Consider the following 21,887-nt stretch of genomic DNA (forward strand, 5'->3'; position numbering starts at 1 on the left):
GATTTGCGAGAGAGAAGACCGCAGTCACACTAAGGACCTAACCAAAATAGTGCGACCACTGCTGACCAACTGGACAGGCAACATCGATCAGACAGTGGAAAAAAACACGCTTGCACATAAACCTTTTTCGAGAAAAGTCATTCTCAAGTAAAATAAGCTTGCGTGTCTTTTGTGCATCACGCGGCTTCATAAACAAACGAGAAAGAAATTGCCTGAGCCTGCGGCCGTGTCGTTGAACTGGCTGTCTTGTGTTGTTTCTTTTGTAACAGTTTGTGTTAGCTAGTATGTTCTGGTGGTGGTACCCACTTGAATATTATTTCCAGTGAAAATGGAGGAACAGGCTGAACTATAATGTAGAACGCTACGACCTGAATTGTAAGTTTCCAGAAAATGCACGCAGAATAATGGCCCCAAACCATGTCCCGATTTCAAGATTGCAATATCTAATACGTTATTACAGTGGTTGAAACGCAACTAAATGGGTGCGCACTCAGCGAAGCCCACGACTGCCTCGTTCTCGTTGTAAACGGAAGACCACGAATGACTTGGAAAAGCCTAGTGATGATGACTTGCCGCTATCACCTTATCAATATCAATAGCGGCGTTACACATGCTGTGTGAAACGCCGCTCATAATCCTAAATTGAGCAAGCACCGACCACGCGGACGCCGAAACGAAAGCACAGCCACGGCCGCTGCGCGCAGCTCTCCGCCCGGACTCGTCCCGGGGCGGTGGCGCCGCAGCGGTGGCGATGAGTACGGCTCTTCTGGGCGACGCGACGGGCCGCACCCAAGTGCGCCTCCATTGAGCGGCCGTGCCTAACCACTGAGCTACCATGTCAGGGTAGACAAGAAGATTTCAAGGCAGGAACAGAATCGGAATAAAAATTCTATTATCATTTTCTACTTATAGCAGTTTTGTCATTCTTCTGTAAAATTATCGAGAAGCTGTTTGCATCCTGGCTGACAATTGATCTTAGCAAGGGTCTTCCACAAACCTTGTTGAACGTCAAAGCTTGTAACGTGTTTCGTTCGTCGCCTGTGTATTTGGTGTGCAGTTGTAACAGGATTAATGACGAACAAGCCCGTTCATTCATGTCAGCGAAATTCTTTTCAATTACATCGCGCGCTTTTCGGTGGTTCAATACAGATACTTCTGTTATTTGTTTCCCCACAGCTTATTCATCAGTCAGGCACGCACGGTATCCTTCTGCATTCGAAACACATTTCTACCTCCTGAATAATAATAATAATTGGTTTTACAGGAAGGGAAAGGCGCAGTATCTGTCACACTTGCTATGTGGACACCTAAACCGCGCCGTAAGAGAAGGGATGAAGGTGGGAGTGACAGTGGAAAGAGAGAAAAAGGAGCCGTAGTGGAGGGCTACGGAGTAGTTTAGACCACCTGGGGATCTTTAACGTGCGCTGACATCGCACAGCACACGGACGCCACTGCGTTTCGCCTCCATCGAAACGCAGCCGCCGTGGTCGGGTTCGAATCCGGGAACTCCGGCACAGTAGTCGGGCGTCTTACCACTGCACCACCCGGGCGGGGCCTACCTCCTGAAGCGGTGGTGCTATTTAGAGGCTTCAAGCCATCTACATGCCATAGAAAGAGATGCGGAAAGATAGCGAAAGCCGAATGTTACCGCTAAGACTGCTTGAACGGGCACTGACTCCGCGCTCGCACCTCCAGCGACGGCAGGTCTCCAAATGTACTGAGGGGTTGGTTGACGGTGTCTTGCACCGTTTACCAGATGAAAGAAGCCATCTGGAGAGCCTCTTTGTAGTGACTTTGTGGAACTAGCCAAGAGCGGAGGACCAAAACACCAATGTTCGAAAACAAGGTGCACACGAACGATGTCGTGTCCTGCATTGAAGTGCTTAGTAAGGGACCGAAATTTGCCGTTCCTCAGAAGATTATTCCGGAGATGCTCGCCATCATTCGAAATGTCGCCATTTCCTTGCCCAAATGTTAGCGTGACAGGGGCCCTTAGGCGAGTATTGATGATGTGTTGCGGTTCGGACCTTCCGCCAGGAACTTACCCACAGGCCGAACTATGTCCGAAATGAAGGAGCGGACCATATCGCTTTTACCTACTAATAAGGAGAGCGATTTTTTGGTCACGCCCAAAGGCACTTTTCAGTCCAAGGCCACGGAAGCAGTTAATTGTGTTTTCAAGTGGTTTTGTTAAAAGCCAAATCCAGAGCCAGAATAAATATGTGTTAATCTAAAGTTGAACAATCTGGTTAATAATAACTTTATTTCACCACCACAAAGTACATGGTGGCAGGATGCCTACAGTAAAAGCTGCCTCTTGGGCAGCTTCACAAGGCCACAGGCACCCAGCCGTTTACTTTGGCAACAAAAGTAGTACACAATATTTAGAAAAACGACAATACATGCATCACAGACAACTACATAAGCACATGACAAGTATTCGTCACAAAAACAAAAATAAAACCACATACATAATTATTCACATGCAAAATAAAATCACCATGTAGAATTTTTACTTTCTAATGGAGTGTCACTGAGTAGGAAATATACAAGCAGTTTTTTGTATGAGGTATGTTCAAGTGGGATATTATTGAAATGAAGGGAATTCAGGAGACGTGGCAGCGTATTTTCCAGTGTTTGACAGCCGTATGTTATCCTGTATGTTTTAATATGCCACTTATCGATGTTTCTCGTTTCGTAGACTTAGTAGCTGAGTTCAGTGTTTGCCAGTTTATGAAAAAAAGAGGTGTTATTAGTAATCTCGCGTTTTAAAGCGCGGCATAAATGAAAGTTATACTGTTTAGTAATCGTAAGTATTTTATGCTTAGAAAAAAGTTCTAGTGTGTGGTATGTTCTAGGGACATTTTCAAGTATTTTTAAAAAGCTTTTTTTGTAAGATATGCAACTTTCTTAAGTTTTATTCTGATGTTTTACCCCGAACTAAATTGCAGTAGCTGAGGCGAGAATTAAATAATGAATAACAAACTGCGAGCATTGCTTTTGAAGGCAAGATATGACGATGGCGATATAGCAACCCAATTATCTGCGAGAGTTTGTTTACAATAAAATAGATGTGATCATCCCAGGTCATTTTTTCATTGAATACGACGCCCAGCGTCTTAAATGTTGGTACTATATCTAAAGGAACGCTATTGAAGTAAATATCTTTTGTTAGTTTAACTGTCTTATTCTTGGCTTTAAAAATGACTGCCTTAGTTTTTGTGGCATTAACTTGTAAGCCGTTTTTTTTCTGTCCAAACGTATAAATGGAAGAGTGCAGAATTTACTATATCTATTAAGTCATTTACGTCAGTTCCTGAAAAAAAAAATACGCTCGTATCATCAGCATATATTATATATTTTGCAGGAGTAAATACCTGCACAATATCATTGATAAAGATATTAAAAAGGAAAGGACCCAATATGCTACCTTGAGGAACGCCACGAGAAACCGGTTCTATATCTGATACATATTCTTTAATGCTGACAGCCTGCCTTCGATTTCTTAAAATAGGACTCTACAAGAGATCCTGCGTGACCTCGAAAACCATACCTATGAAGCTTTCGGATTAGTAGCTCATGATTCAACAAATCAAATGCTTTTGTAAAATCTATGAATATGCCAACAACTATTTTATTTTGATCCAGCTGTTTTAATATGTATTCTTTCTGATCTAATAGTGCGTGCTCAGTAGAACGGTGTTTACGAAATCCATATTGTGAATCTGTTAATATCTGTTTTGCCTTTTCAAACTTCGCAAAGCGTCTGAGAATTAATTTTCAAGGGGTTTCGAAAATACTGGTAGCACTGAAATAGGCCTGTAATTTCCCAGGTCGTTTTCGTCACCTTTCTTATATATCACGGATACACGAGCAATCTGCATTTTGGAAGGAAAGACAGCATCAGCAATGCATAGATTAAATATATGCGTGAGGGGCGGAAGGAGGCTATCAAGGACAAACTTAATAGGTTTTTTCTGCATGCCATCAATGTCTACACTTGTAGTATTATTAAGCTCTTTAAACACGCTTTGTACTTCATTATCTTCGCCAGAAATTTGGTTTCAGTGCTCAGAGGGATTTTACTGAGGTCATTGTACCCACAGGGGGGTTAGGAAGGTTAATGAAATGCTTGTTGAATTGGTTAACTAATTGTTTATCTAATATTTTAACCCCATTTTAGTTTGTAACGTTTATATCGTTATGACTATTGTAGGTAGAGAAAAGATTATTTCATTTTTTCCACATAACATCCGTACGACCTGTAGTAGCTAGCTGGTTTGCATAGTACTCTTTTTTGCTCGATCAAGTTCTTTGTTTAAGCGATTACGGTATGTTTTAAATCTCTGCAAATCACTGCGTTCTTTCGTTTTGATAAATTTATGATATAAATTATGCTTCTCAGTAATTTTACTCATAAGTTGACGATTAACCCATGGTTTTCGAGTAGAGCGGTTGCGCCTTGCTACTTTTATGGGAAAACTTTCTTTATATATACGTTTAACGATGACTAAAAACAATTCATATGCCTTATTAGGGTTTGTTTCGTGAAGAGTACTAGTCCAGTCGACATTTTCTAGTGTTACTCTGAAGTTAAGGAGAGTTTCCTCATTAATTACCTGAAAGTGGTCTTTTGAACTATGAGGCTTAATTTTAGTGTTTTTAACACAGAGAAAAACAGGTAAGTGGTCACTGATATCATAAGTAATGATGCCGGATGTAAGACAGTGAGCTTCAAAAATCGTTATGAAAACATCTAGTAAAGACGAGTAAGAAGCTGTGATGCGTGTTGGTGAATTGATTACATTCGAGAGACCGTGCGTCATCAAAAGAACGTGTAGATTTTTAGCATGCGTATCCGAGACTAATTAATTAATGTTTATATCACCACCGAACATCAACTTTAAACAGTTGTCATTAACATACGAAAATAATGATTCAAGAAAATGAAGGAAATTGGTAATGCAGCCATGAGGGGGACGATAACATACAACAAAAATAATGTTGCCGAGACAAATGGACAGAATTTCAAACTCGCTTGTGGATGTAGTGAACAGAGGTAGCAACTCTGGCTGAAATGTTTTCCTAAGCAAAACGCAAACACCGCCTCCGCGGCCAGTCACGCGGTTTAAAAAAAATGTTTGATAACTATCTAACCGAGGAATATCTATAACACTGGTGCACCATGTTTCAGAGATCATAATGATATCAAAAGATTCATTGCTGGACTGAAGTAAAATTGATAACTCTAATTCCTTGTTTCTGATTGACTGAGCGTTAAAATGAAGACACTTCATGCTCTTTGCAAACCTTGATCCGATAGGGCTTTTAAATTCGCCAGGATGAACGTATTGGGTAAAAATTCTAGGGTCAATGCCAACCATGTAATGTATATGTAGCCCTAAGTGAGACGTTCGAGGTCACATGCTTTGCTTATGTGAATTGCTGACATACCATCAGACTTTCTTAGCAATACTTTTCCGTTCGAGTGCCACACATACTTGTGATTGTGTGCCTTTGCCCACTCTTTTACTTCTTTTAACAGTTCTCGATTTCTTTTAGTCAAGTTTTCTAGCAGGTGCCCGAATCGGCCACTTTCCTTCTATTAAGCCACCACGCGTCCATGACGCTTTGCTTAGTGAATCGGCAAATAACGCCAGGGATCTTATCACGCCTTGCTGGCAATCGATGAATTGCATCTACGTCTTGATCAGTGAGCGGTGGCAGCTGGATTTTTTGGGCGATAGTGTTAAGTTCTGTCAAAAGGTCTTCATTATCTCTTTCCCGAATGCCATGGAATTCCAAGTTTGCTCGCCGATGTCGCCATTCCAGTTGGTCGATCTGGTCTTCTAGGCACTCAGTGTTTTTCTCCTGTGCCTCAAGTTTGTCTACTCTGCTCTTTATTTCCTTTATGTCACGTTCATTTTGTTCTACGCGCTGCAGCAAGTTGGATATCTGGTTGGACATGAACTGTATGGCATCCTCGATGCCATCGACCGTTTCTTTCAGCGGCATTATGATGTCATGTTTTTGATTGATTGTCTAAAGCATGAGCCATGTATCACGCTGTTCTCGTTCAGCATTACCTTCCGATTTCTCAGGTTGTTGTGACCGAACTTTCGATCCTCTACACTGCTGGCACCTCCAAGCTTTGCGATATACGTCGCCTTTTGATTTTAACGTAGTCTCAGAGATGCCAGCGCATTTACTCATATGGTATATAGTTTGACAAACAGTGCAGCATACACCATCATTTGACTCTGACACATTCTCATTACATTCAGGGCACTCAGAAATTTTAGACATGGCAAATGTTTTGGCAGCAGCAGCAGCAGTATAACAAAATTTAAATAAGACACATAATGACAAAGCCACCAACCTGCAATCGTATGCGGAAAACGAATTAGCTGTGGGCTCTTGTGGCCACTGCTGCTGCCAAAGTGTCGCGCTTGATGCTTTGAGGTGATCTTATATCCGCTGGAGACAGCGACAGAGGCTCCACCACGGTAGAGGGGCGTAGTCCTGTGCAGATGACAGGGCAACTTCTGCGATGCCGAACAGGAAAGGAAGACGCTGTAGTTCTGCGCTGTAGCTCTGCGTAGTCCTGCACACGTGGGGACGTCACTCGCTTATATGACAGTAGTAAATCTGCAATCGTATGCGGAAAACGAATTGGCTGTGGGTTCTTGTGGCCACTGCTGCTGTCAAAGTGTCCTATTAACTCTATTAATACTATTAACTCTAGCAAGAATCTTTTCTTAGTTATCTTATTTACCGCAAAAGCGCATACTGCCCATTTAGGGTCATAGTTTCAAAGATGGGAACAAATCGCTTTTTTTTTTTGCAACAGAAATCTAACATGCTAAGCACAGGTGGCCCTTTTCGTGTAAAGTCTTCAGAAGTAACGCGGTTTCATTCTCCATAACTCTCCTACCAAGTTCATGGTGTACTGTGCTGATATCAAGGACCTATATTACACCATCCAGCTATTTATCTTTACGGAGTAGTCTTAGTAGTCTTAAAACGCCGCGGGCGTGTCGGTGAAGCATTCTGTCTCGCTGTTAAAAACATACCTTAAGTTACCCTTTATTAAGTTTGAAAGTAGTGTGTTTTTGCTAAAAGAAGACGCCGGTGCTAAGTGACTTAATTTTGATAAGAAGAAATAAAATTTAAAAAAAATAATCTAGCGGTATCTAATTGTGCCGCTAAATTTTGTAGATTCTTGAATGGCTACCTATTTCCATGCTATGGCCGGTTTCCGATCCTGACGAAACAATGGAACATTTTATAGGGCTATTCAGCGAAAATCTCAGACCGCTTTTATCACCCCAGACATTCTAGAGAATGAATCACTCCGTTTCTTGGATGTCAGAATGTTTTTTCCTGGCAAACCACACTTCCTGGGCCTACGAGCCGAGGGCAAACAAGCCGCTTTTATTATTTTTATTCGCTCCCTCAAAACTGGAAAAAAAAGAGCTATCGCTAAACTTTGCTTCAAATATGCCTTGATGAAATCCTTCGTACACGCCATAGAATCTAGTTTTTCCCAACAAGTAACCCATTTGTCATGCACTAGTTATCCTGCACCCTTGCTGGTATCTCTAGCCGAGTGCCTTAAACAAATCCTGAAAAAGACCTCTGGCGATATCCTCAAGTCCGTAACTCCCAAAAGAGGGGTTGTGTGCGTTCCCTACCTCCACAATTTATTACACCGGCTAAAGAAATAGGTAGTCGAGTTTACGTTGATGTTTTCTCTGAATCTCGGAAGGTTCAGTACCTAATAAGAGTGTCAATTAAGATAGGCAAGGCAAGGAAGGTTGCCCCATAAAACATCAAAATCGCTTTGTAGACTTCACATAAGGAATAGTATGCTCAATCCCCTTTATATGTGGCTACGCTTACATTATGAAAACCAGCAGGTACACGAATAAAGAGTTAAAAGAACAGCATTACGATGTCTAACAAGCTACCAAGGGGAATCGGATGATTCGCTGTCGTGATTGACAGCGATTGCCAGATCCAGAATGCTGCGAGCTAGAATTCACGCACTGCACATTTCTAGCCAGACACAGAGAAAACTTGGTGCGCGAGGTAATCGATGCACTGAAATCGCAAAAAAACCACAATCACTGTCTTAGCAAACCTTCTGAATCACTCACAAAGAAAGAGGTCGTGCTCTTAAACACTTCTTAGTTGTGCAGACAAGAAGACTCGACTATTCTTGAAAAAATTAGCTGAACGCCATTTGTTTACGAAATACCGGTTCGTTTGTACCGCTGCCGAGATTGCATGAAAGGCTGGCGTCGGGGCGCGCGAGAGGCTCCTAGCGATGCTGACTAGTATTCGATAGCCTCCACAAGAGCCTGCGCTGCCACACTAATGGCGTTGCACTGACATCTGTTGCCTCAAAGGCATATTGCCGCGATTGGCAATGATCGCCATTGACGGTCACAAAGTCCCTCTCCCCCTTTTTGAGCACTTTGGCGCCCAAAAAACCTTCCAGTGGGGAACGTTTTCTTCACCAATCGGTAAGGATCTGAAAATCCTTCTCGTGCCAGGCGCGTTCATTTACTCAGCATTTCGCACTAGCAAACATTATACATCAACATTGGCAGCCTTATGCTAATTTTTTGTTGTGTTTTAACTCCTCTCTCCTTCTTTTTACACGCACTAATCACGATTACCAGAATAAAGGAAGTTCATATTGCGCATTCTCTGAGGCTTGTGAGAATGCGCAAGTTAGTAATATTAGCCACACGCATCGTATTCATGAAGATGTCATGCTGTTTGAAGATTGATGCCCCCCAACGCAATGATATTACACACAATCATTCATGCCCCAAAATGGAACGAGTGCGGCGCGAAGAATAAAAATCATGCTTGCATATTGGCGAAGGAAATTTATGCTGTTCATCGTAGCTTCTCCATGCCTATTTTGCAGCAGCTCTCGTCATGGCATGTTATATTTGATTTGATTCAGCTATCTGCGTCGCAATATGCTTGTATGTCAGGGTAGTAATAATTTACTGAAGGAACGTCGAACTATTTACGTTTCTGAATAGAACCATAAAGATGCTGGCACAATCTGTGCACAGCGGCTGTGTTTTGATCGAGGCGAAAATTGGAGCACCCGTGTTCTTAGATACTACACTACAGAGAATTGAACGTGATAAAAACATTTGGAGCCTTCATCACTGCGTCCCTCATAGTTTTAGTCGCTTTTGGCCTTTAAATCCATGGAATAAAATTAAATCAGCGGCCTCATTGTGATTTGTGCTTCGAGGTTTACATACAAGTGACCTTGCGCTTGTTACGAATCCATTAAAGCTTGCTTAGCGCGGTCTTTAATATGAACGCAATAAATGACACAAAAGTTTTGTGTGCATTACTTAGTAGCGTGTTTGATCCGGAATCCAAATGCCTTGGTATCTAACCTGGTCTCTAGCCTACATTCAAAATTTTATGCGTAATTTTATTTGTTATTCGCATACAAAATTATATCATTAGTGACATGCTGCGTCCTTGAACTTACATTGTGTTTGGTAACTCGACCCCTTCCAAAGCACGTGTCACGTTTAGTTTAATGAAGGCTTTTGGGATATTTGAAATCCTCGCTCAAATTATTGTGGCGCTGCCGGCTGCAAGAACAAGGGGTGGGTGCCTTGGCAAGACGCGCAACGGGCGAGCCTAACTCTACTAACCACCCCTGAGAATGCAGCGCAAAGCGGAAAAGCGTGACCGAACAAAATTGTTCTGATTTCACCTTTCCTAGACGAGTAAAATGCGCCGTATGATGTAAAACTCAACAGGCCCTATAGGCGGTGACGGCTACATCGTGGAAAAGTTGGTGGAAACCTCGTGGAAATCTGTAAAACCCAAATTCAACAACAGCACAAGAGTAGACATGGGGCACATTCCTGGAAACGAGAATCAAAGCAGAAGGCACGGAAGATAAAAATATGAAAGAATGGCTAACAGCGCTCAGTGGTAATGTTAAAGATGAAACGCGAAGAACCTGGACTGCAGGAGACAGAGCATCGTTTTTGTTTCTCTGCAAGACCCAAAAGTGACTGTAGAAAACGTTAAAGCAATATGATGGAACATATCTTTACGCGGCGAACTTGCTGATATAGAAAAAAATATAAGAATATACAATTAACTCTGAAAACCAGATTAGGATTCTACCTGAAATATTCTGAAAATATCCATAGGACATGTGATCAGCTGGCCGCTACTACAGTGCCTCTTAGAGCCGGAAAAACCTAAGCCTTCAGAAGATTGTCCAATCCTACGATGGTTTAGAATAGGAACTCTTTAAAGACTACAGGCAGCATATAGAAACTCCGCTCCCTGAGTACTCCCAAAATACCACGGAGTTTCGTAGCTGGACCTGGACAGACCCAAAGAAATTAAATGAATCATAAGGAACCGCATAAAATAATACTCGGACTCCACATCAGTAGGTCTTATATGCCAGCTAATGAAACTCGGGGTGCATAACACACTTACAGAAGTGGTCGCATGTCCAAGGGCTTCAGGCCACCGTCTAGGATGATAATAGGCTGATGCCAGGTATCCTCTACCTATCGGAAAATAACGTTATACCACCTCGGGTACATCGAGGTAATATGGCTGCTACATAATAATGACTTCAGTACAGTTTTTGTTGAACGCCTTAGTCCTCTTGCGTTGCCAAGGAACGCCATTACAAAAAGCTTGCCGTCCTCTCTCAATATTTGCCCAACATGCATAAGCTTAGAGGAAAAAAAAGGCACTCAGAACTGGTTTTGACACAGATGACAAGCGATGCATTTGAAACAGTGTCATAGAGACTACAATGGACTCAGCAGGTTCAGGTCTTATTGGGCTAGTGTAGGGATGTCCAGCAGTGTAGAGATTTCGGACAAAAAATGTTCTGAATAATTTGCCGTAGATAAAAATGATGCGTATAAACTTACATCATTCGCTTCTAAAAAACATTTATTCCATCTAACATATCAATTATTGGCGCTAATCTCCTATAAAATGAATTGCTTTTCGAACTGATCTAACTTGTACTGTTCTCTTTATTAAGGAGAAAGCCATTAAGGAGAAAGCCAAGGAGAAAGACGTGAAATCGTACACCGGAAGTTATCCGCAAAGGCTGTCCCCAAATTGCCTGCACGAAATGTGATCAGAAAAGTCGGAAGGCGTGGGTTATTGTCCAAAAGAATGAAGTTAATCTTCGCATGTGGTCTGTCGTAGCTTGCAACTGATAACGTCCCCCGTTCTTATTTTATTTTATTTTTGTAACCGCAAAGACCCCCGAAGGGACATTACATAAAGGGTGGGCATTCACAACTAAACCAACAACAAAACGTGGTCTATAATTGGCAAAATGCATACATAGAGCGACTAAATAATAGAATGCTAACACAGCTATGCAGTGGTTATATGAAAGAGATAACAGGAAAAAGATAAGCAGGCGATGAACAGCGGATGGAAATCTTGTCACGGATTTGAAAACAAGAAAAAATTGGGAACTAAAAGCGAAGTACAATACAAAGTTCATAACGAAAACTAAGGCGAGTAAAAACATTTCAGCGTGTCTTTGAATTTATTCAAATCTTTAATAATTACAGCGATATCGGGAAGGCCGTTCCAATGCTTTGCTGTTCGTACGAAGGAAGACTGCGCAAACGTTTCGGCTTTTTGGACAGCGGTATCACAACAGTAGACTGTTTTTCTGACGAACTGAAAATCAGGAGTGTTTTTTGATGTGGGTGCGCGACCAAAGTGAATAGTTGTATCGATGAAAAAGAGCTAATCTGGCTAAATTTCGGCAGTGAATAAGTAGCGGTAAGTTGGCACGATTCTTTATTTCGGTTATGCTAGTGTATGATGAAAAATCTCAATAGACTAATCTTACTGCGCGATTTTGGATAGTTTCAATACTATCAGAAATGCACTTTTGATGTGGGTTCCAAACGTCGGCAGCATATTCTAATTTAGGGGGTATTCATGTGGTGTAGGCTAATAATTTTACGTGTGCTGGAGTGAGCTTCAGAGAACGTTGAAGGTAGCCCAAGGACCGGCTCGCAGCAGACGTGATATGCGTAACGTGTGTTGACCATTCAAAATCATTAGAAAGGTGTATTCTATAGATATTTATGTTTTATTATCCTGTAACTGAGATCCGCATAGAATGTAGCTATGTTCATTTAAATTTAGGCGCCTATGAAAGTGCATCACTTCGCACTTAGCAGTGTTTAGATACATTTGCCATTTTCTGCAACAAATTTCTAAATTTAGTAAGTCGCGTTGCGAGCTGCGAGCTCGTCATCATCAGAATTAGTTATTTGACTCTAAATAGCGCAGTTATCTGCTAAAAGTCAAATGTTATTTAATACGCACTGAGGAAGATCATTTATGAAAATAAGGAGGAGGGGCCCCAGCACCGATCCCTGAGGAACTCCGGAAAGAACATTGTCAGGATTAGACGGTGTACAATTAATTACCACAAACTGCTTTCTATCCATGTAAGGACAAATAGATCGAGATTTAAAAAGGGTAATTTCTGCAATAGCCGGCCATGAGGAACTCTATAAAAAGCGTTTTAGAAGTCAAGAAAGACAGCGTCGGTTACTAGGTTTTTATCTAAGTTTAGGTGCAAGTCATGAAGAAATTCAGCTAACTGTGTTTCACAGGAAAGGCGTTTACGGAATCCATGTTGGGATGGAGAAATGAAATTATGGCGCTCTAGATGCTTTATAGGTTTGGAGAAAATAATGTGCTCCATGATTTTACATGGTACCCTAGTTAACGAAATGAGCCTGTAATTAGAAATATATGATTTACTTCCTGATTTAAAGATTGACACGACCTTCCCAACATTTCATTCATAAGGTAGACAGCCGAAATAAAAGGATTGCAAAATATCAATGTAAAGAATTCACTTATAATTACCTTTATGTTAGCGTCATGACAACTATGACTTGGAAAATGATGACATCAACAGTGTCACGACATCAGTCATACGCTCATCCTGAAATCGATCGCATGCTTCATTTTCTTTTTATAGCGTGCACCTTTGTCGAATCACTCATCAAATGTAGAAATTTATTTTACTAAGCGGTGCGCATAAGGCTTCAGTATTGTCACCTACGTTATTTAATCTTCCTCGCATCCCGCTGGCATGGCTCTTAAACGGGATCCCTGAGAAAAAAAGGGGGCGGAGGACTCACCAAGATCTACTTGCTCAGATGGATGCCATGCGATCTGCCTTGGATATTACATCTATATAAATTTTACTAATTGGTCATCAGGTGTTCGTAAGCAAACCTACATCCATGATGGTTACAAAACGCTGCAGATGCCGTAAATGTGAAGTATATTCAATTCGTCTCTCTCTATCATGTCTCCACTACTCAAAAGTGGTAGTGCAAATATACAAGATGATTCACTATTCAGGACAGTGACTGCTTAGCGTTTTCAGCAAAACAAAAAACAAGGTAATCAGTTTGTCAGTTTAATTAAACCAATTTCTCCTCAATTGGGTAGCGCTGGCTCGTCTGCTCCACTTCAAATGGTCGGGGCAGTTCTGCAGCAACGTATTAGCTATAGAGCCCGGTTTCAAGGCAAAACGAAAGCACAATCGGATCTGCTTAAAGCAGTGAGGCAAGAAGCTATGAGGACTAAGGACAATTACATGCCTTACGCGCAATACAACTGTCGTGGCCTTACCAGAGAATGCGCAAATCAACTCAACCGATGAGTTGCTGCAGCAGAGCCGTGATGCTCGCAGACTGAAGGTCAGTATATTGCACTTCATGCAAGCACTCAGGGCTTATGTAACTTCCCACTGCATTTTTCAGCGCCAGCAAAATTTCTCCCTTCAGGATTGTATTGCTCAGCGACTACCCAACAGATAATATCAGACCAACGTCCTAAAAATGGACCTCGTCGATCGGCAAACATTTGAAGAGCAAGTTTCATCTGTCTCAAGTTATTATTGTTCAATACAAGCATGCAAGCCTCCAAGGTTGCTTTATCGAAAACAACAGTTTACTCAGCGTACAGACCTGGCCTTAATAAGACCTCCACGTTTCAAATTATGAGTCTTCTCCGTCCTTTTGTGCTCAGCTCGCTGCAATCCGCAATAAAACGGTAATCTGCTCCATAGCCATCATGACGGTGCTTTCTATAGCCCACTTTCTCAGTCGGACTGATGATCTTCAAGCAGTACGCTTACAGCGACGTGTTTGCCGCTGCCCAGTACTTTGTCAGGATATCCACCAGCTCGTGGCACGCCTCCCGCACTTTATACCCATTGGCTAGGTTCCACTGGAACTTTCTCAAAGCTATGCAGATTTAGCGAACCGCCTCATGTGCACAGGCTCATCAGTGCCTCGGCTCCGTAATTCAAAGACGCGCTGCTCTCCTAGTATCGAGAAAGGAACATCTTAGGCGCCGCACACGTGCTCTCCATCTGATTGAAATTACCCTCCTCGGCAGACACACCCGTGCAGAGCATGTTGCGCTTCTAAGGCAACAGGTCAGGGTTGCCATCGCTCCTGTCTTTGATCTGACGTTGTCCAATTTCCATAATATTATCCCCGGCCACGGTGTTCGATATGGAAATGTGAAACTATTGAAGCCAGCCAGCACTCACCACTTCGAGCGGGACTACTTAGCACTGAAACCGACATGATTGCGCTACTTGGCCTATAGCGGGCCTTTCCCTGAGAAATCCTGCTTCATAGATTGCCTGGACGAAGGGACCACAATATCGCTCACTTCGGGACTGCATACAATCAGCAAGCCTTTAATTCATTATTTTTATTCAGACATTCATCCTTGATCACGTACTGCTTGATGCACCGAGGAAAACGATATCGTTGAAAAATTTTATTACAGGAGGGTTTCTAAACCTGATCGAGTAGTACATAGAAACTTGTAAATGTTCGCGTCGATGAATCAGTATGGCGTAGTGTGATGACATTCATGACATAAAGAATGGTAACGTCATTATTGTCTTGAAAGATTCATATGACGAGAAAAAGTTTCAAAGAAATCATGCAGCAGTAAATCCTAAGTAGTTTTTGATGTCACAAAGAAAGGCGTCTAATGACAATGCTGACTTGTAAAACATGATGACATCATTAGTATCATGACGATGTCATATGACGTGGGCGAGGTCTAAAAAAAGAGGAGTGGTGTGCCATAGATAAAAAGACAATCATTTCATCAAGTGATATGACAAAGTTGACTTGCAAATAAGGTGAAAACATCTTTAAGCCACATGATTTAGTCAAATCACTACGATGACTAGCTAGAAAATGGATGGCGTCACCAGATCACACTTGAGTCGCATGGCCAAGGTAACAAGTAAAAAATGTGATAATGCCGTTGCATAGCAAAATAAAGAAAAACACATTGACTTGTAACAATTGATAACGTAATCAGATGATCCGACAATCACATAGGAAAGATGACCTACAAAAAGTGATAGGTCAGCGAGTCACGTGACGAAGTTACATGACTAGGACGCGCTGCAAATTTGATGGCAGCGCTTGTAGTGTTGCAGTCGCAGAAATAAGGCTCAAGCCTTGACATATCCGCAGTTTATTTCAATTCAATTCAGTTCATTTATTTTTCAGAGCAGTTACAAAGCAACTCTGAATGGCCCCTGGGCTAAAAGTTGCACTTAGCAACTTGACGACCGCCCAGGGGCCAAAGTGCAAGACAGGAGTCGACGCAGTTTTCAGTTTACATGAAGAATAATAAAAGCAATCCACTCTCAAAACCGCAAAAATATGTACAGGGCTAGTTAGTGCCAAACGCAGATGCATATGAAATAGAAACTGTCGTAATGCAGAAGCACATCACAAACCAAAACTAACACCTACATCGTCTTACCTAGACAAGGCACATAAACAGAAACAGAAAGTTCGAGAAGATGAAAGTGATGCGTATTATTGTAGCACAGATTACAAAAGAATATTTTTAGTTCTTTTTTAGATGAAAACGCCTGTTTAGGGTATTTGTTGAGAAGGGATGGTAAATTATGTTTTAAGGACTGAAGTTTGTATTCAGTGCGGAAATTGGGAACTAACAAGCGAGGAAGGTTTCTAATGCATACATCTGTTATCCGGGGTTGTAATGATGCAACAAGCTTAATAAAATCGACAGATTCAGCATAAGAGAAGTAGAGTTGGTTTAACAATTTAAATTCATAACTGTCTGTGATTCGGATAATGTCATACTTCGGAAATAGGTATTTTGTAGTTGTGTTTATGCCAACGTTCGCAACATAGCGCAAGACTTTTTTCTGAAGCACGTTGATTTTATTATTATTCCCTTTTGTTGTTGTGCTCCAAACAAGAGCACACTAGTTTACGTGAGTTGCAAATAGAGCATGATATAACTGCAGTTTACATTTGTTCTGGAAGTATATTCCTGCCGCAGGACAGAGTGCGTGCTACCACTGAGAGCTCTTTGCACATATTGTTAATATGGTGATACCAGCTTAGATGACAGTTTAGTGTAATGCCCAAAACCTTGTGCTCATCTGCGATCATTCATAAAGCTGATCGAATTTTGAAGTGTGAATGTTTTATTGCGGGACCTAAACAGTAAACATTCGTCTTTGTAGGATTATTTACAATGCGGTTTGGCTGGGGCCACCATGCAAGTTTATTAAGAGTTTCGTTGCACTGAACAGCCATGTCATTTGGATCTTTACCGGCAAAGAGGAGGCTACTATCATCAGCATATATAAACCAGTTAGCTGACTTGGTAATGTGTACTATATCATTTATGTATAAGTTGAATACCAGTGGGTGGAGGATACTACCCTGCGGTACTCCATAATGTAGAGGCAATAAAGATGACTAAATATTATTTGTACGGATGCATTAGACTCTGTCTTTCAGATATGACGCAATTAAATTGAGGGGCTGTCCTCTCATTCCGTATTGTGATAGCTTACCTGTCAGAATACTATGATTAACGGAGTCCAATGCTTTGCTGAAATCGATGAACAGACCTAGATTAAAAAGACTAGTGTCTATATTTTGAACTATCTTTTCTTTTAACGAAAGCAGGGCTATTTCCGTCGATCGTCCCTTCCTAAACCCATACTGGCAGTCAGTTATTACATTACTTTTCTCAAAGAATCTAATAAAGCTATGAAAAATTACCTTTTCCAGTCCTTTTGAAAAAATCGAGAGGATAGATATTGGCCGATACTTATTCACGACATTTACATCACCCCCTTTGTGCATTACAGTAATTCTAGCCTTTTTCATCGCATTTGGAAAAATTCCCAGTTCAAGAGCCAAGTTAAAAATGTGGGCTAAAACAGGCGCAATGCATTCTATTACCAATTTGACTGGTCTTAGTTGTATATTATTAGAATCTAGCGCTTTAGAATTTTTCATGTTAAAGAAAGTGTGGTAGACCTCCTCGGTGCCAGTCGGTTCAAGAAACAAACTTTGTGAGATACTGTAGCTCAAGGTGTTCATACTTGGGGGGGGGGGGGGGGGCTACATTACTTGCTGAGACAATGTTAGCAAAGTGCCGGTTGAAGTGATCCACAAGTTGCACACCAGACAGCTCTACGCCATCATTAATTACTGTTTGTGGTGATGCGGTCTTCTTTCTACGGCCAAGAATTTCATTGACAATATTCCATACGACAGGTGGGTTATTAGTTATAGTTTCAGCGAAGAGAGTTTTGTAGTGCAAACATTTTGCCTGTTTTAGTGTTGCATTTAGTTTATTCTGCAGAGTCTTAAATTCCTTGAGCTTTTCCTCGCATCGCAAACGAAGAAAAGCGTGATAAAGGCTGTTCTTTTCTTTGATACGCTTGACATGTTCTGAGGCCACCCAAGGTTTCCTAGTTTTCCGCAATCGTCTTGCTTTCTTAAAAGGGAAATGTTTATTGTAGATAAGAAGAAAAGCTTCAAAAAATGCCGAGTAGGCCCAGTTAGCATCACTGAGTTCCAATATAGATTTCCAGTCATGCGCAGTAATTTCGTGTTTGAAAGATTTTAACGCACTTTCGGAAATAGGCTGGTAAATAAATTCCTGGGACAAGTGCTTTTTGCTAGGGCCTGGATAAGTCATGAAGACAGGGCAGTGATCTCTTATGTCGGATGAAATAGTACCCGCACTGAGGATATCTGTATTTCGATTAGTGATAAGAAGATCAAGCGTTGATGAGGTGAAAGGAGTAACACGTGTTGAAGTGGTAATAACATTTTTGTAACCGGCTGAAAGCAGCCTAGCATCAAAATCACAGTTGTTATTTTCGTCCATGATGTCAATATTAAAATCACCACCACAAGTGAAAACAAAACTCTTTTGAGAAAGATACTCCAATAGGCTTTCAAAAAACGTAAAAAAGTATTCGACATTGCCATTTGGAAGTCGGTACACAGCACTAATGATTTCCTTACTGGTTTTTATTGTGAGCACTTCAACATTAGCTGTTATTGCGGAAAATTCTATTTGTTCACAATGCAATTCTTAAGCAATGTAAATTACCAAGCCTCCACCTCGTCTGCAGGGGCGATTCAGAAATAAGTGTTGGTAACCTTCAATTGGAGGGATGTCTGATGCGTGAATACAGCAAGTTTCAGATATAATTAGGACTAAATTTGAAGGAGAATCCACGCAATAGTTTATCGATCTCGTCACGCTTGTTGCGCACGGAACGAGCGTTGAAGTGTAAAACAGACGTGTCGGATCTGGAGGCTAATTTTAGATCAGCCAGCGACAAAAAGAGACCACACTACAGTTCCGCAGGCCGAAAACATTGTCAGCATGAAACTTTTATGTTTGATGTACATGTAACATTCAGTACCTTAATTTATTTAAGATTTTTTTCTTCCTGTCCTTTATCATTTTTTTGACGCATAAGCATTTGAACGTCTCACTAGTTCTTTTCACCTTTATGAATATGTGCTATAGATGAAAATAATGAGACCATGGCTGTCTCAAGGCATTGTTCCTAAGACAAACCTTTTAAAATACTGTAACTTGTAATTCTTTTAGAGCCCCGCCGGGGTGGCGCATTGGTAAGACGCCCGGCTACTGTGCCGGAGTTCCTGGGCTGGAACCCGACCACGGCGGCTGCATTTCAATGGAGGACGCTTGCTTCTGCGGTGACTGCGAGCGGACGCATGCCACATCGTCTCCGTCAAGTTTCGCTAATTATTGCGGCATATCAACTGGGGCCCTCTTGAAATTTGTACTACTGTATTCCTAACATCATCAGGATACTGTGAACGCCAAATATATCCAGGTGGCCCAATTTTCATTTAGCGAGGGGAGATTTTGACTCTGCCACAAGGAGTTGGCGCTACGCCTAACGGCTGCGTCGCTCCCGGAGGCAGTGACTAACCCTCGTCACCTATCAAGATGGCGTCTCAAGCTTCTCTGAGGGGATACGACCCTTCCTAAATGGTCTGGAAGACTGTTTCGACTGTCCAACCTGAAGCTGTGACGGAACCTGCCCGTTTCAAGCACGAGGAGCTCTTTTAACTTCTCAGCCGGCGTTCCAGAGCCGGCTCCAACACAGCGGCTGCCACACCGGCGGCGTCCCAAACCAAGCAGCAAGCGCCAGCGCACGAATCTGCCTCATCGCTTCGAAAGCAAGCTAAGCCGTGTCTGTGGAAGCCCCGTCCTATGCCATGGATGCACCCTCAAGACTATGTTGTCATCATCAAGCCCAGGGTAACCGCGGACCTGAGGAACACCTTCCGACGCGGTGAGCTAGGCAAGGCACTGAACTCGCACCTAGGCATTTCTGCTGCCGACAATGTTCTCGACATTGTAACCGCATGGGAGCAGAATCTGCTTGTTGTAGGGACAAGAAATCCAGACCTCGCCGATCGCCTCATCGGCGAATTTAATTTGCCAACTGGTAAAGGCCCCCTACCAGTGCACGGGAATTTAAAGCTTACCGGAGACGTGTGCCGCGGTATCAGCGGAGGCATGGACGATGAAACAAGCGCAACGCTCACTGCCCAAATTGTCTGGCGAGGAGGCCAGATCGCCAGCATCCGCCGGCTCGGAAAATCAACCATCGCGCTCATCACATTTGTGGGAAAGGTGGTCCCGCGATACGTCCACTACAACGGGGAACTTACACCCGTCCGAGAATATAAGCGAACTGTGCCGGCATGTGTAAAGTGTGGTGCTGTGGGACACCGCTCGGACATTTGCTCCACGCCGAACTCGCCAAGGTGCGGCCTTTGCGGCCAAACTGTGACTGTGACGCAGGACGGTCCTGCGCCACACGAATGCAACCCGACCTGTGCAATCTGTGGATTAGCCCACCCCACGGGATCGAGAGATTGCACGGCCAAATTTCGCCGACTCCATCTTGCGGAGCCAGACCTTCACAACCTGAAGGACCTGAGACGCCAGCGTCTGAAAGCAAGCAAGGTCACTCGACCGGCAGAGCCAATGGCGGAGCGCCACGGTGCGATCCTACTACCGGCTCACACCAAAGTGACGTGAACACAGAGTCCTCCTCTCCCTTACAGTCGTCAACTGGGAAGAAGGGGAAAAGGAAGAAGAAAAACAAGAAAAAAAAGCAGACGCCGCCACCGCCCCCCAACGGAGACGATGCTAAGTACTTCCCCGCCCACAATCCAGATGGCGCTGCCGGATCCCGGGCCCCGGAGCAGCAACAAAACACTCAGGTGAGCAGCTGGGCGCGGGCCGCCTCCTGCATTCCCTCATCCTCACTCGCTTCCCCTTCCTCGATACACGGCGTTGATGTCAAAAGTCGCAGGCAAAATGAGCAGCTTAAAGCGCAGATCGGGCAACTGCTCGCCAAAATTCAAAATTTAGAGGAAAAACTGTCCGCTGTGACGGGTGTCTCGAGTCCCGACGCCATGGAGAGTGAGCCCGAATTGCCGCCCGCGTTCGCGTCGGCAATGGCCGCGATGGAGGCGCGCCTCACCTCCCATTTCCAGAAATGGTAGAAGCGGCCATGGGCTGCTTGGAGACCAAATGTAAGGCATCGGTCCCTGCAGCCATCACCCGCTGCATGAAATCAACCACCCGAACGAGCCATCGGCTCGAAGGGATCCAAGCCTTCAACAGGCACAAGAAAATTGTCGTCAGTCCCACATATGCGAAATCAGAGGACTCCAAACCCGCACCCCCACCCGGTGCTGGCTCTGGGTCGGAGTCTCATAACCCCCCATCTATCATTTCCGTTCCTAATCATGCAAGGACGGCTTAACACGCGTTCCTCTCTTTCCAAAGCTCACAATTCCATAACCGTAACGCAGTGGAACTGTGGAAGCTTTAAGGCTCGGCAGAAAGGGCGGGAACCTGCGTCTCTACCTCTAAACATTCGAGGCTTTGCCCGCCGTGGTCGCCCTCCAAGAGCCAGGAGTGGCAGCCAAGTTGACTATTTACGCGACGTTCCAGCATGACCATTTGTCGTGTCTCCTCGTGCACAAATCATACACAGCCACCGAAATTGACCTCGATCTCAACATACCCTATTCATACATGATGGTGAGGATCCTACCTCTTAGGCGATCGGATCCTGTCCTGCACGTGCTTAACGTATACTGCTCCTCGAAAATAAAGCGAGTGACCTTCGCGGTCCTCTTTAGCCGTGCGCTTAAAGAGGCGGGTCGTGATCCCCTGCTGATTGTGGGTGACTTCAACGCCCCTAGCCAGCTATGGGGCTATTGTAAGGAGGAAGTGCGTGGGCGCATGCTGGCAAAACTGGCGTCCACATTGGGCCTCACCCTCCACATCGACCCAGCATTTCCCACCCGCGTATGCAACTCGGTGACCCGAGACACATGCCCGGACCTCACCTTCACTTGCAGCATGAGACACGCAGACTGGATCAACACCGAGGGGACCCTCGG

General features: G+C 43.3%; 1 pseudogene; it reads right to left on the minus strand.

Annotated features, from left to right (window-relative positions):
* Positions 1-19,982, minus strand: part of LOC146174878 (uncharacterized) — an 82,286-nt pseudogene extending 62,304 nt beyond the window's left edge.
* Between the last annotated feature and the right edge of the window lie 1,905 nt (positions 19,983-21,887).

Source organism: Amblyomma maculatum, chromosome 11 (genome assembly GCF_055883805.1).
Source record: "Amblyomma maculatum isolate TAMU_Amacu chromosome 11, ASM5588380v1, whole genome shotgun sequence".
Classification (NCBI taxonomy): Eukaryota; Metazoa; Arthropoda; class Arachnida; order Ixodida; family Ixodidae; genus Amblyomma; species Amblyomma maculatum.